This window comes from Tachypleus tridentatus, chromosome 3 (assembly GCF_004210375.1).
Source record: "Tachypleus tridentatus isolate NWPU-2018 chromosome 3, ASM421037v1, whole genome shotgun sequence".
NCBI classification, from domain to species: domain Eukaryota; kingdom Metazoa; phylum Arthropoda; class Merostomata; order Xiphosura; family Limulidae; genus Tachypleus; species Tachypleus tridentatus.
This window is the reverse complement of record NC_134827.1, coordinates 63,000,566-63,010,305: the sequence shown is the minus strand read 5'-3', so window position 1 is coordinate 63,010,305 and position 9,740 is coordinate 63,000,566. Positions and strand designations below refer to the sequence as shown.

General features: G+C 35.0%; 1 protein-coding gene across 3 annotated transcripts in view; it reads left to right on the top strand.

Annotated features, from left to right (window-relative positions):
- The window catches only part of LOC143246979 (zinc finger homeobox protein 3-like), a 211,599-nt gene that overhangs the window by 122,406 nt on the left and 79,453 nt on the right, over window positions 1–9,740 (top strand). The gene's annotated exons all lie outside the window — the stretch shown is intronic.

Below are 9,740 nucleotides of genomic sequence, written 5' to 3'. Positions count from 1 at the left end.
AGTCATTTTTAGGTCTCATGGGAAGTATTAATATTTATTATTAGTCATCATTACAAATATTTTGATTGGTCCAAAACTTCTGCACCGTGAAATATTCTTGCTTGTAAAGTTAATGCTTACAAATACTTCAAGTTTTGTGAGTTAGGTTTAATATGATAATCTGAAAACAATAGACTTTGTGTCGAATAGAAATAAGTATTGGAAGAAAAAAACTTGTAATCATTAGGTTTATTCAGTAGTACAAGAAAGGTCATTCTCGCCACATATTTTCACCATTATTTCTCAAGATGTCCACTACAGATTCGAACTTGCATCAGCGTACTCCTAATTAATTTTAAAAATGGCTGGCGAGTAGTGAGTTTTGTGTTTTCGACAAGTAATTGAACTATGGCACGGCCAACTTTTTTTGTGCTTCCAATGTCACAGAATATTACATGAGTGGACTCGGATTATATTATAAAGTATCACAATGTTATATTATATTTCACTGCATGGTTTCATTTTGTTTACTGATTTGCTATTTAGTCAGGGCATGTTAACCACAAACATTTCAGTTGCACGTGATTTTGAAAGTGTCTGTTTTCTATTATGTTTGTTATGCTACGGAACTTTTAATTTACTTTGTAATTCTGAGAAAATTTTGTTCTTTGTTCAGCTTGTGGTATTTCGATGTACTTTAACATGCCACCTGTACATACACAGATTTGTCAGATGAATATAAAATAAATTTTCTTGTTTTTTTTAAACAGAAGTTTTTGTTTCTTGTCTACTTTTCTTTATTTCGTTTCTAATTTATTCTAATTTATTATAAAATATTCATTTTTGAATGCCGCATTCATGTTGCATTAGTTGTATGCCATTCAACCTTATAACCACTAAATAATCGCACCATTTAACCGTATAACCACCAGATAATCATACAATTTAACCGTATATCCACTGGATAATTGTACCATTTAACCGTGTAACCACCAAATAACACTACAGTTTAATCATATAACCACCAGATAATTCTACCATTTAACCGTTTAACCACAAAATAATGGTAGAGTTTAATCGTTAAATCACCAGGTAATTGTACTATTTAACCGTATAACCACTAAATAATGGTACAGTTTAACCGTATAACCACCAGATAAATATACCGTTTAACCTATAACCACCAGATAACCATGAAGGTCGTGATTATCTTGTTTACAGCAGTTTTTTGTTTTTTTTTCAAAATTCTGGGTAATAAAAACAAAACTGAGAAAAATTAAATAAAACGAATCCAAACAGATTTTGAAGTTTAAGTTTTGGTTTTTATTTTATTTCAGAATTTTTGTTGTTGTTGTTTTTTGCAAGATGTTTTAGTTCTTTATGATCCATCAAAACATTTTTGTTGGAAAATACGAAGTGGCAACAACTTCAGATCGAACTGACACAAGAATTATCAATTTAAAATAATTTCGTGTTCTGTGCTAAACAGTTAGAAAGATTTCACTTTTTGTTTGTTCTGGACAGTGCCAAGCGTGTTAAAGCATTCGACTCGTAATCCGAGGGTCGCGGGTTCGAATCCACGTCGCACCAAACATGCCCGCCTTTTCAGCCGTTGGGGCGTTATAATGTAACGGTCAATCCCACTATACGTTGGTAAAAGAGTAGCCTAAGAGTTGGCGGTGGGTGGTGATGACTAACTGCCTTCCCTCTAGTCTTACACTGCTGAATTAGGGACGGCTAGCGCAGATAGCCCTCGTGTAGATTTGCGCGAAATTCAAAACAAATCTATACGGTACAGTAACACGTTGCTAGCTTTAATTATGTCGCGTGCTTTGAAACTATTGTTTTTCTTAAAACGCCAATTCTCGAAATTGTTAAAAAACTGCACAGATTAAAACCTTGAAAATTGTCTAAATATATGCAAAGGATATGTTAAGTCCTGTCAAATGTTAATTTATTTTCGAATAAGAATTATCTTGAGTAACGTTTTGGCTTTCACAATAATAAATAACTTCACACCTTCTTCATTATTATTCTGTAACTTTCGTTGTTGGATCGCTGGAATCCATTATTTCGTATGAACAGTTCATATTCATATTTCCATTACTTTACTTTATAAGTCGAGTTAACTATGGAAGATAAATAGCCTCACGTTGTACGCGTCTGGAAATTGGAGTTTCTTTTTGAAACTTAAATACCATTAACTTTATCACGCGAAGAAAACCATTTACAAATAACTTATAATGTGCGTTAAAAAACAACAACGAATATTGAAATGAGACATAAAATGTATTAGTTAGTATGTGAGTTCACTTTTGAGTTTTTTGTATATATTTTCGGTTTTCAGCTGATGTAGAGATAGCATTCATTAATTATCGAATTTCAAATCATTTCTAAGAAACCAGCCCAAAATCTACCGGCTAATATGTTTAGTATTCTTGTGGTCAAATTGCTAATCGCTAAAAGAGTTTCCGTTTTTTCTAAACCGACTTCTCGTCGTAAAAATATTAAAAGTTTGATTTGGTATTAACACCAATGCCTATTCGATCTATGAATAATTACACGGCTTAGTCAGCCCTTTGAACCATGTCCATCCTCTTTATATTATGTATCTAATAATTACATAAATAAGGGACTAAATATGTCCGGTCAAGTGCTTTGCGTCAAAGAAAGATTTAAAAACCAACGTGTAGATATTGTCAGTTTCCAAGACCGCGTTTAAACAGAAGAAAGGCACGAAAGTTTGTCTATTTCAGATGGCTCGTGAGAATCACGAGGATGCTGCCATATTTGGTTGCCGTGACTTTTAGTTTATTAGGTTGTCATTGTCAAAAGCAACTGTTGGTTTCAAGGTATGGCTGTGAGGTTGTAAGCCTTCATCTGTTTCTAATTACTTTTTATTTTGCTTTTAACGGTAACAGAAGACGTGTAGCTAAGTTGTTATGTTTTCTGTGAGTTTGTTTTTCGGAGGGGCTAGAAGATTCTCTTTCGATACCTACCACTCTCTGTACTGTCTTGTAGTGAAGTTTTCGATATTGTTGCTAGCCTAAACGCTCTGCTGTGTGAGTTTTGCCTCTTCCAAAATCAGTGTCATGTGTCTTTCTTTGACTCAACATCTTTTAACAACCCTTGCTGTATGAATATTACTTTATGGAAAGAATAGCCAACATAAACCCCAAGTTAACTCAAGGTCATCAACTAATTATTTTTTCGTTAAATGTCCTTAAGGCTCTCGTCGCCTACTTCGGGAAATTTTTCGACATCGTCTTAACATTTGTGTAAATCAATCGCTTAAAATTGCAAAGGTTTAGCCGATCTTGGGTTTAAAAATCATATTTAAGTTTCTTACATTGTACCTAATATATTATTAATAAAAATATAAACTGAATTTCATCTACTGGATATAATAAAGGTGTAGTTTTTCTCGTATTTTACTGGATGTAATAAAGGTGTATTTTTCCCCGTATTTTACTGGATATAATAAAGGTGTAGTTTTCCCCGTATTTTACTGGATATAATAAAGGTGTAGTTTTTCCCCGTATTTTACTGGATATAATAAAGGTGTATTTTTCACCGTATTTTACTGAATATAATAAAGGTGTAGTTTTTCCCAGTATTTTACTGGATATAATAAAGGTGTAGTTTTTCCCAGTATTTTACAGGATATAATAAAGGTGTAGTTTTTCCCCGTATTTTACTGGATATAATAAAGGTGTAGTTTTTCCCCGTATTTTACTGGATATAATATAGGTGTAGTTTTTCCCCGTATTTTACTGGATATAATAAAGGTGTAGTTCCCCGTATTTTACAGGATATAATAAAGGTGTATTTTTCCCCGTATTTTACTGGATATAATAAAGGTGTAGTTTTTCCCCGTATTTTACTGGATACAATAAAGGTGTAGTTTTTCTCCGTATTTTACTGGATATAATAAAGGTGTAGTTTTTCCCGTATTTTACTGGATATAATAAAGGTGTAGTTTTTCCCAGTATTTTACAGGATATAATAAAGGTGTATTTTTCCCCGTATTTTACTGGATATAATAAAGGTGTAGTTTTTCCCCGTATTTTACTGGATATAATAAAGGTGTAGTTTTTCCCCGTATTTTACTGGATATAATATAGGTGTAGTTTTTCCCCGTATTTTACTGGATATAATAAAGGTGTAGTTTCCCCGTATTTTACAGGATATAATAAAGGTGTATTTTTCCCCGTATTTTACTGGATATAATAAAGGTGTAGTTTTTCCCCGTATTTTACTGGATACAATAAAGGTGTAGTTTTTCTCCGTATTTTACTGGATATAATAAAGGTGTAGTTTTTCCCGTATTTTACTGGATATAATAAAGGTGTAGTTTTTCCCCGTATTTTACTGGATATAATAAAGGTGTAGTTTTTCTCCGTATTTTACTGGATATAATAAAGGTGTAGTTTTTCTCCGTATTTTACTGGATATAATAAAGGTGTAGTTTTCCCCGTATTTTACGGGATATAATAAAGGTGCAGTTTTCCCCGTATTTTAATAAATGGTTAACTACGAAACTGACTTTTAAAACTGTGAAAATGTAATTAGTAGGCGAACTCTAGACCATTTGGTTTTTATTGACGTAAACAGGTTGTGGGACCTGATTGTTCGTACGCCGAGCGACAGAATGACAGGCCTACGACTCGATCCGCGATATCTCAGTAAATACGTCCTGCAAATTCGTGTTATAACTGACTGTCACTCCTGCTATTCGTTTAACAGGACCGTCCAAATGAAAGGTGCTTCTGCTGGACTGGTCAGTGTGGCCAACAGTTCAGGGTTAGGGATCGCTGTGCCTGAACTTTCCACTTAGTCCATAAGGTTCCATTCGTGTTTCCATGACATAACCATGAGAATCAGTCATTCTTAAACAAAGGGTCTGTTTATCCTAAAAGTATGCCTTCAATAATTTCGAACTTGACAGTTGTATAAAGGACAATCTGTACAGCTTTTTACGTCGAAAATGAAGTAGGCTTATTATTATTATTAGGCTTACGTGAACGAAGGATATTACAAAGATATTGTCGTCTTTCTTTGTCGTAGAATGAAAAGTACTGACTTTAACATTTGTTTTGCTCTCAAAATGATAACTTGTTATTTTCGCTTTTAACCAATTACATGTCGAAGTAATATACAGGTTATATGGTTAGGGCGCGCGACTCTCAATCTAACTAAGGTCGTGGGTTCGAATCCCCGTCAGACGTGCTCGCCCATTCAGCCATGGAGGAGTTATAATATGACTGTCAATTCCACTATTCGTTGGTAAAAGAGTAGCCCAAGAGTTGGCGGTGGGTGGTGCTAAATTAGGGACGGCCTGTGGGTTCGAATTGCTCTGACCAAACATGCTAGGAAGCGGAAGGTGTTGATCAGCTGTCTTCCGTTTAGTTTAGGCCCAGCATGGCCAGGTGGGTTAAGGCGTCGACTCGTAATCTGAGGGTCGCGGGATCGAATCCCCGTCGCACCAAACATGCCCACCTTTTCAGCCGTGGAGGCGTTATAATGTAACGGTCAATCCCAATATTTGAAATTGAAAACAATGTAATGTACAAGATCTAAGTACAAAGAAGTTATCTTGTAAGAGTGTTTACAAAAATACATTGGTTTTTCGTATTTATCTCCTTATCCACCGATGAGACAGCACTCTCTCAATTGTGCGAGCGTTATAATGTTATGCTCAATCCTACTATTCGTTTATAAAAGCGTAGCCCATGAGTTGGCGGTGGGTGGTGATGGCTAGCTACCTTCCCTCTAGTCTTACACTGCTTCATTTAGGAACTTACAACACTAAAAATCTGGGTTCGATTCCTTTCGGTTGAGACAGCAGATAACCCAATGTGACACTGCTCTAAAATAAACCAAAAAGTTATCCCACCCTCTGAGGCAAAACAGTGAACGTGAAGGTTTATAAGGTTAAATTTCAGGTTCGATCTTCGCTGCGGGCTCAGCTTGGATAGCCCACTGTGAATTGTATGCTTAACTCACAAGAGACCAACTATTATCAGATTTACGACGTAGTGTTGACTCTTATGAATAAATGTTCTGATTTCTCTGTATATAACTTTGTTCACAAATCAAGTTCTCATTTGTCTACAAAGCGTTTCGTTTGTTTGTGAATCAGCTTATTTTAATCTTCTGCTAATAAATTTCACACTGTCAGTAATTAATGTTTTACTCAATTTTCTAAGCATAACATTGTTTCCGTGTGTGCGGCTGTGAATAATATTGTTTATTTGACCTTGAACAAGGTTATCCTGCTTCTTTCTGAATAAATTAACTTGAGTGATTTTGTTTTGTTTTGTTAGTAAGACACTTTCAGTTGTCTTCAAGTCTTATTTTTTAAGTTGGTTAATTATATATATATTGAAGAATAATTTATTTTGCCTGAAAATAAATTTGTTTGATTTATCTGAGCATGGATATGCTTGTTCTAACTGTTATCCGACGGTTTGGTTGACTTATAGTGCTCAAATCCGGAGTTCGATTCCACGCCGTTGAAATAGAGCTGGGCCCGACATGGCCAAGTGTGTTTAGGCGTTCGACTCGTAATCCGAGGGTCGCAGGTTCGAATTCCGGTCGCACCAAACATGCTCTCCCTTTCAGTCGTGGGGGCGTTATAATGTGACGATCAATCCAACTATTCGTTCGTAAAAGAGTAGTCTAAGAATTGGCGGTGGGTGATGATGACTATCTGCCGTCCCTCTCGTCTTACACTGCTAAATTAGGGACGGCTAGCGCAGATAGCTCTCGTGTAGCTTTTACGTGAAACTCAAAACAAACAGTATTTTCGTAAGCTTTTTCAACAATGCTTTCCTAAGTATTATTTCTAAAAGTTCTTTCTGGTAATGTGGTAGCTTGATAATTGTTAAGTATCGAATATTTTTAGTACATTAGTAAAATATTTCTAGGTTCGGGTGGTTGATATGAAACGATCCTTGTTGCTATTTCTTGGTTCGTCACTTGCCAAACTCTTACATTGCTGTCTGGACATTACACCTGCCGTCTTCATATTTATTGACTTATGATCCTTCTGTAGAAATAATTGAATTCGCTTGTTCTCCGCTTAGGCAGTTCCGCACTATAATGAACACCTAGCAATAAACACAGTGATTTCTAGAAGGACCCATTCTAATGGCTTCACAACATATTTATGGGACACGAACGTTGTCTTATGAGCGATCATTATTTTATGGCACGATCTCGAAAAAAAATTTGATCTGTTACTTTATACATACCGCAGTAATTTACCATGGTGGTAGCGGATACCTGAGTGTTCAGGCTTTGCAGGAATGACAAGTTGAAATGGAGCGAGTTGTCTATTAAAATCATTGTTTCGTTTGAACGCTGAAGGCACCGTAAAGTTTGTCAGGTACCGTAATAAGGCTATAAACAAAGTTTATAAGAGGTAATTTCTGGAAGGATCTAAACTTTATTACCTGATTAACGAGATGTTTCCAATAAGCTTTCCGACTCTATTCAAAAAGCTTATGGAAAGAAATAGCACGCACACAGATATTCACATACATTTTATAACTGACCCAAAATATTTTTTTTTACGCATAACAGATTTCTCGACAAAATAGAAATAAAAATGTAAACAATATAACAAGTTGCGTGAATCAAATAACGTATTAAAATATATAATAGAAATGAAAGACAGATAAAGCCAGTAAAGAGAAAAATACATTCTGTCTGTAAAAGATAGACTAATATTCCGTTAGGTGATGAATGATAGACGATTAGATAGTTAGTAAGTAAAAGTTAATATAAATGACGTCACATCCTGTCCGCAAATGAATTTATTGTACGCTATGAAAACGTTAATATGATGGGCAGGTAGACAGCCAATAAGGAGGGGGTGACTAATAACATCACATCCTGTATGCCAGACACAAGCTACTTCAATTGATAAGAAAGGAAATGACGTTTTTTTATTACGATCACTGTCGTATGCGAATAATCTCTGTCACCTCTGGTTTCTGCAATATGTGTTCATTACAGAATACGGTTTGTTAGTTCTATATATTTCCATGCCATATCTGCTCAATAATACAACCTCGATCCTAAAATAAATCATTACTTGTTATTATTTCTCCATACGAATCCCATTCATAAAGGCCAAGACAGGAATGTTATTAATCGCCTTATATTCGAGACCGTGCAAATACAATATGATTAACTACACTTTAATGTCATATATTAGCAGTTTAATGGTTCTCTTATTTCACGTATGGAGCAAAAAAACAATAATTCTTCATTAATTAAAAAATAATTAGTTTGTATTATTTACTGGTTGTGGGTTTTAGACGATATTTTTAAAAAGACTTAAAAATAGCGAACAAATAGTATTTTGTTTTGTTGTCGTTAAAGAGACGTGAAGCCCGTTCCAGAATATCGACCATATATTTCAAGGTGTGCGATTAATGGTGTACTTTGATAGCAAAACCCACTACTACAGAAAGCTTCTACAAATAGCTCTTCTGATAAACTAATATCTCGTTAATAAAACTTTTAATGCTGCCTCGCAACTATATTAAAACAAACAACTTGCGTTAAATCGAATTACTATAAATTACAGTGTGGTACACGACCTTTTTTTGTAATTTAATTTTAAATTATTTGAGAGTCATTCAACTATTTATTCAACCACATATATTTCGAGGGGTCCGTTTCGACTCTACCAACCGCCAGGGGTCTGATTAATTTTTCAGAAAAAATTAAATTGGTTTGAGCTATACGTTGTTGTTCTTTTGAGCTAAGCAGAAAGCTACACAATGGGCTATCTGTGCTTTGCCAACCACGGGTATCGAAACCCGGATTTTAGCGTTGTCCGCAGATATACCGCGGAGCCACTGGGGGACTAAGCTATACGCGATTTCAAGATTGGTGTTAGTTTTCTGAAGGAATGTAAAAAATATATTAATTGTATCCATTTGAAAATTATTAGATTCTGGGTGCACAAATATATACAACGGGCTGCCAAATTAATTCTTTACAAATTCAGTTTCCTGTTATTATAGAGGATTGTGTCGAAATGATATTAGTTTTTAATTAGAACTAGAACTTAGCTACGAATAAATACAAATAATTTCTCATCAGTTGGGTACCGTCGCTGCTGGCGGTATTCTTGGCCGTTATCCCAACAACATCTTTCGTGTTTCAGTAATTTGTTTCTTTCTTTCTTTCTTTCTTTCTTACATTTTTAATTTCGCGCATTTTTAATTATGCTTTTAGGTTTTTATTAATATTTATGGTTTTTATTTTCAGAGAAATTTTATTATTATTATGAAAAAGGTGTTTTATGAATAAACACGGGGGGTTAGTGAAATAAATCCTTGTTTTGTAACCGCCAAGTCAACAATGCAGCTGAAGCATTGTTTGAAGCGTATGCCGACAGGCCGTTCAAACTAAGAAATACCCTAGGAAATCACTTTTTCTGACTTGTCCGAAAGTCTGGCGTAAAACGCTTGAAAGCTCGTTCGTGAATAGGCCGACAGCGAGTCTTACATTAATTTCTTGTTACGATAAAACCTTTCTCGTCACGCCGGTTTTAATTCAATAGTTTCCCCTCTCAGCACAGCAGGTGACCACTAGGTCCGGCTCTTACCCTCAAAATAATGTCACTTATTCACTTACCTTGCCTACTATGAGTCAGATTATAGATCTGATAATACACCTTACCAGTCGTGGGCATGCTCACTTTAATGTGTCTGCAGATATACGTTTTCGTTTTTTTAGGC